Raw genomic sequence first — 6,316 nt, 5'->3', positions numbered from 1 at the left:
CTATTGAACATACTTAGAAAGCAGTGTTTCAATAGTGCAGAAGATAAATCATTTATGTCCCAATTGCCTAAAGCTCTCTGTTTTTATTAAAGCAGATTTAACTCAAGCCTTTGGAGAAGCAGCTTGCAGTGCTAAAAGATAAGCACTTTCACATAACAAACTCCATATCAGATACATAAAGACCTGGGGTATTTTGAAAGAAGGAGAGAGGAAAGATTCTGAGTTGCAAGAACAATCTTTGAAATCATTCTAGCAATAGAAATAAGTTGAACTCCAGCAAAAAGTAAAAAATGTTCAAAGCACCAAAAAGCCAGGGCTTGTCAAAATCAAGCTGCCTGGCAGGCTAACTCTTCACCTATGTTGGCTTGGACTCCCTTGTCCTGGAGCTCCCCAGTGTGTTCACACTCCTGCCTGCTGGCATTCAGTGTCAGAGCCTCATCTCACAACTGCCCCTCCAGCTGCTTAAAACTGACACAGGGAACGCTAGCATTCAGAGCACATAAAAAAGGTTCCCTCTGCTTTTTTACTATGCCAGAAATGCCAGTGTTGTCGCTAACAACATGAAAACTTTTGGGTGAGCAAAGGTGGTCTTCTTCAGGATCTTCCACAGGCTACAAATGGCAGACAGACATTGAGATAAAGAGCAACCCTTCTTTCTATTCCCAGTGCTGATATGCTACAGAAGATGTAAACTGGATCTGGCCTAAGAGAGACCCTTTCTTCAATTGCACTGAGATTCCTGAAAGTCTTTTTTCCAGAATCAGTTTTTGCAGGCAAGAGCTGTTAGCCTGGATCATGTCTCCTGAGACTGTGTCCATTCCTAAGAAATGTGGATAGAAACATTTCAGTAGTATTCCACACCAAAACTGGCTGTGGGTTTGTGAACTTTCAACAGGAAAAGTCAGAAATAAAGGAGAATATTATATTACATTACTGTTGATGGATGTCTGCCTATATAGAGATATATCAATGTCAATATATAATTATAGATATAGTATTCATGTTCTACTGAGGTGTCTGGACATGATCTAAACAGTGCCCTCGAACTGTCCTTTGCATCTCCCACCTGTCAGTCTGCATGTCCTGTTACTTGCAGGGACTTCCCAGAGAGAGCTCCATTTTCCCCTGGGTTTCCCATGTACTCTGGCATATTCCACTACCCTAGGAAGATAAATTTTCACTTCTTTCCATATTCTTGCCTTTTGCTTAATGCCTCGCCTTCACAAAATGACTGCATTATAAACCCAGCAAAACAAACACTTCTCCTGGCAACGGGATCAGCCCCAACAGTCCAACCCAGCAGCATAACTGGCCTTAGCACTAATACTACTAGCATTAAACTTTTTACCTTAGCAAGCAGATGAACCCTAACATAAACCAAGCAGGATCAAATACCAGCTGGAGTACTGGCCCAATAACTTACTGACACAGCCAAGTCACCTGACTACACCTTAGTAGGAATTTTCCAATAAAACATCTTCTTTGCTGGGAAAAAAGGGGGAGGAAGAAAAACAAACAAACAAAACCAAAACAAACTGAAACTACTCAGGGGTGTTTGGAACCATATTTGGGGTTTTTGTTTACAACTGCTGTTTTCTGAGCTGGGAAATTTGTTGAAAAATTATTGAGTAGTCCTAATTTGCTAACATGTATGTATAACTGAACATTCCTAGGCCTTTTGTATTGAAATTACTTTTTAAAGAAATCTTTAATATAAAAACATGTATTAAGAAGTTGAAGCTAAAGCAAAAGTTTTCAAATATCTCAAAATGTTTCTAATACTTCAAGTTGATTTATTACTTTGTGGTTTGTTGGGCTGAACATTGTTTTGGCTTTTTTTTTTTTTTAAAGTGTTTGTTGTTTAGGTTGTTTATTTGTTCATTTGTTTTTCTCCAGTTTGGAATGAGGAAGAGATGCTGCCATCACCAAAATGGTTATGTGAGGGGAAAGCAGTTTCTGGTTCAGTCACAGATGAGTGCTCCTATCACCAACTGTCACTGATGAGTCAGTGGAGCTCCCTTTTACTCTGCACTGTCCATATATCTGGACTTGCCTGCCATATGACCAGCTCCCTGCTGACAGTCTTGTTATTAACACTGAGCAGGGGCTATTCCCGCTGTTAACTAACTGTGTTTTCAAGTGGTAGAGGAAGCTGGTCATAGTTTTATATCCTTCTGTGTATCTAAGACATATTTAATGGTGTGCAATATCTGCATCCCTGGAGCATACTAAGGGATGTTATCTGATCATGCTCAGTAGGACACTAACCATGTGGTTTACACTTGTCAGTTTTTATGATTCTCACCCTAAAAAACCCAAACAGCATCCTGGTCCTAGCAAAGGTTCCAGCCACATTCACACTATGAGATCTGCACTAATGGAAGAGCAGTGGTGCATTCATACTGCACTTGAAGCTCTCCTTCAGGGGGCACAGCTTTGTCAGTAAAACTGAGCTGGGGTCCTTAGTAGTAAAGCCCATGGGAAAGTAAGCCTAAGCATCTGCTTCAAAGGGGACTTGCTTTGGCCAGATTTTGCTTTTGTAAATGAAGACACCTGTTAAGCACAGGAAGAGAGAGGGTCCCAGGCAAAGAGCAGCAGGGAAGGATGAAGGAGAAGCAACAGGCCTTGTTAAATTGTGGCCCAAATATATCCACCCTGACATTCAGGAGCTATTTTGTTCAGGCACCTTTAAGTTCCAGGGGCAGAGACTATGAAATCAAGGCTAAAACACCTGCCCATGCAGTGGCAAGAGGAAAAAGGCATCTGCGGTACCTTGGCTCTTCATTTCCTGTCTCATTAAGGTAATTCTAAAACCTAATTAATTACAATTACTTATTTATTAATTCCTTACTTGTTTTCAGAGTAATTGGCAAATGATGTCTTGCAGTGCAGAAGAGCACTAATGTTAGTAAATTTAATATGTATCTGATTCATTAAGTTGGTGCAAAGGCATAGCCCTTAACTCACTGTATTATTGTTTTAAAAGTTTTATTTGAAATGAGTAGAAATTGGAAGGTTTCCAGAATTTCCCATAAACAAGAGTTTTCCCAGCCTCAGAAGCTCTCTAGACATTTGTACAATGCAGCAGACCTATGAACAAAATAAATTTAATGTAACCAACACTGCTTCAAAAGAAAATTTCATTCCAGATATAGTGATCTCTTTGAGTGGGGCCAAGAGCATCACCTGTATCTTCAGCTGTGCTGCTCCTCATCCCTGGTTCAATGTGATGCAGCCAAGACAGTGTGGCATTGAGGGTGATACAGAGACACTGAGGTGTCCCGAAGGCTGCACTGTGGGGACACCAAGCCTCCCAAACTAAGGAGGCTTGATCAGTCACTAAAAAAAGTGGGCCCCTAAGCAAGAAATACCTCCCTTTGTATGTCTGCACTGAAAAAAAAACACCTTAGGATGGCTAAGCATGGTGCAAAGGGATCACTTGTAGGAGAGCACTGAGTAAGAAACCATCTTCTTTCCTTCCAACTTGGAACTAATGTGTGAGCTCTGTCCCATAGCCTCACAGTGGAGGAAGGGATAAAATATTGTGCAGTGCCTCCTGGGCTTTGATGACAGAGGAACATCTCTGTGGGGTGCATGAAGGTGACTCATATGCAGGTCCTGAGCCCCATGGAGGGAAATTAAGCTGCTGTTTGCTAGCATACACACACACAAATACCTGATTGCTTGTTATCTGTGTTACTTGTCTGAACAACAAGCTGCAATATCAATTTGGATTACTCTCAGGTTCAGCCCTATGGGAAAAGTATTTAGGTACTTGTCTTTCTGAGTGGGATTTTGAAACTTTCCTTTCTGACCCTCGTTGGACTGTAATTGTGAAATTGTCCCTGGAGAGCCTCTGGCTGAGTCCCAGTAAGATTTAGCTCTAAACATGAGTAATGGTTCAGAGGAGAAACAGGATAAGCTCTTCTCCCCTGTACATCTTCCTTCCCTGCCAGCAGCCAATTTCTTGTGCACTGCTGCAGAAATATTTCTAATAAAAACAAACAACTCCCAAGGATGGTCCAATCCCTTGCTGTGCCAAAGACTGGTGATCACATCAGCATCTTGGTTCTCAAGCATCTGCCAAAACCTGATGGCTTCATCCAGCACAACAGAGCAAGGGGGAGCCAGCTGCGATATAACAGGCAGCGTTTCAGTTCCAGGGGACCCTTCTTTTCAGAGTCGGGCTTCTTCATTTAATGGGCCTTGGATCTTATTTAACACATCAGCTCATGTACAGTGTGGGTGTAAAGAAGCTGTGTGTATATAATAAAAAAGCTCAGCCTATTCAATACCTAGGGGAGCCCTAATAAATTCGTGACTATAGCAAGTGTTAGTCTCTAGGGCCAGTACTGAATGCTGGAGTTTAATAAACAAAAATTCTGAAGCGGAGGAACAAAAAGGTAAAGCAGTTCAGCTGACAAAGCAAACACAATTTTATTAGAAATTAAAAGCTTTCTCCTGGCCTTGACCAGTCCCAAGGACTGGCATTTAAGAACGGTTGTGTCTGGGCTGCACTTTCTGACTATACTATTACAGGTCTCCTAACCTGGGCTGAAGGGTGCTACTTAGAGAACAAAGGAACTTGCATATCAGAATAGACCTTGGCAGCTAATGAGCCATATTTTTCCAGCCATCCATGTGACAGAAGATGGGTAAGTTGTGAGAGATGACATGCTTCCAGGTATCCACCTGTATGCAGCTTCGAGGTCACAGTACTCTGGTTTATGCTGAAGCTTGATAAGTGGGGCAGTAACAGCGACCCTGCCATTAGACCAGCCAGAGGAGTGACTGTTACCTCTGCACAAACAGAGCTGTCGCAATATCAGGTGCTATAGGAAATCATAGGGCAATTTAGCTAAACTATTAACTGACCACGACCAGCAACAGCTTCAATGCTGCTGTCACGTTTTATGAGAAAATACAAGTGCAAGGCAACTTTCAAGTCCATTAGAATGGAGCTGGGGGTGGACGCTAGTTCTGGATGTAATTCAGCTTGCAAAAAAAAGTCACGTTTTGTTGCTCTACATGTGAGAACTCTTGACTAAGATGACACAGCTGACTACATTTTATTTTTGTTCTCTGTTTCATGTCATGGATGTTACAGCGGTACTGTAAAAGCATTGACTACAGAAAAAGCCATTGGAGTTAAATACTAGAAGAGTTATGTAGGCCAATACTTTAAATCCTGGTGAGTTTTAACTATTATGAGTTTATCACATGAGACTTTTCACAGCTCCAAAAAATGATGCTAAGTTTTCTGAGATAGCTGACTAACACCTACTTGTTATGGCAGAGAGCTTAGGGAAGGCAATAACAAAAATGCGATTGGATTATTAAAATATTTTAAATTAATAATTCTCAAATAAGGCTGGATTTTCTATATGCCACTGAAATTCTCATTTTTACAGACCAGATCTATGTAAGTCTTCTTTGGCTGGTATCAGGAAAAGATAATATTTTGTGGTAATATGGTCACTTGAAGTCAATATTTTACTGCAGTGTGAAGGAAGTTTTTAACTGTAAAGAGTAAAGCATTGTTTATTGTACTCTGTTGCCCTTTTATTTATGATAGGGGTGTCAAACTCCTCAGTGGAGAGGTCTGAATTATGTATTCAGAGCTCAGATATCAATTCAGGGCTTCTCACTTCCTCCTCTTCACACACTGCTTCCACCGCACTAACAACCAGGAACGGCATGATCTTTATTGAATAACAGCTCATTTAGAGGGAGAATATGCCACAGCAGAACACCACAAGCATTTCATCTCCATCCTCTGCTCCCTCGTGGTCCACCAAACAGCAAACTACTTCCTCCCGCACTGTCCTACCTTCTTTCTACTGCATGGAAGCAGAAAGCTTAAGGATGCAGCTGAAGTGCAAACTTCCCAGAAGATAGAGCCCTGCCCAGCAGGCTTTTCTCCCTGGCCCTGACACAGGATGGAGGAGTCCTCCAGGAGGTCCAGAGAAGGTCAGCCCAAACTTGCCAAGGGCAGCAACCTGTGGGGAATACAGAGAGGACACTGACTGCAAGAGGGAAGAGTTCAATTGTATACCAGGATCTTTTTCTGCATGCTCATGGCCTTCAGCATCATTGTAAATAATACTCTTAATAAAGAGCCAATTAGCCTAACAATCTCATTTCTATCCAGCATGCAGCGTAGAAAGGTCTAGCTTAAGGCATAACTGAATAAAGGTGCATTCTCTGCTTCACATTTCCTGATATAATGTATAGTAGCATAAGGAGGCCTAAAGAGGTGTGCAAGAGATAAAACAGATAGAGGGCTGAGACAATGGCATGCAACTGCACCAGTAAC

The sequence above is a fragment of the Apus apus genome, chromosome 4, assembly GCF_020740795.1.
Source record: "Apus apus isolate bApuApu2 chromosome 4, bApuApu2.pri.cur, whole genome shotgun sequence".
NCBI classification, from domain to species: domain Eukaryota; kingdom Metazoa; phylum Chordata; class Aves; order Apodiformes; family Apodidae; genus Apus; species Apus apus.
The sequence above is the reverse complement of the archived record's forward strand: the minus strand, read 5'-3'. Positions refer to the sequence as shown.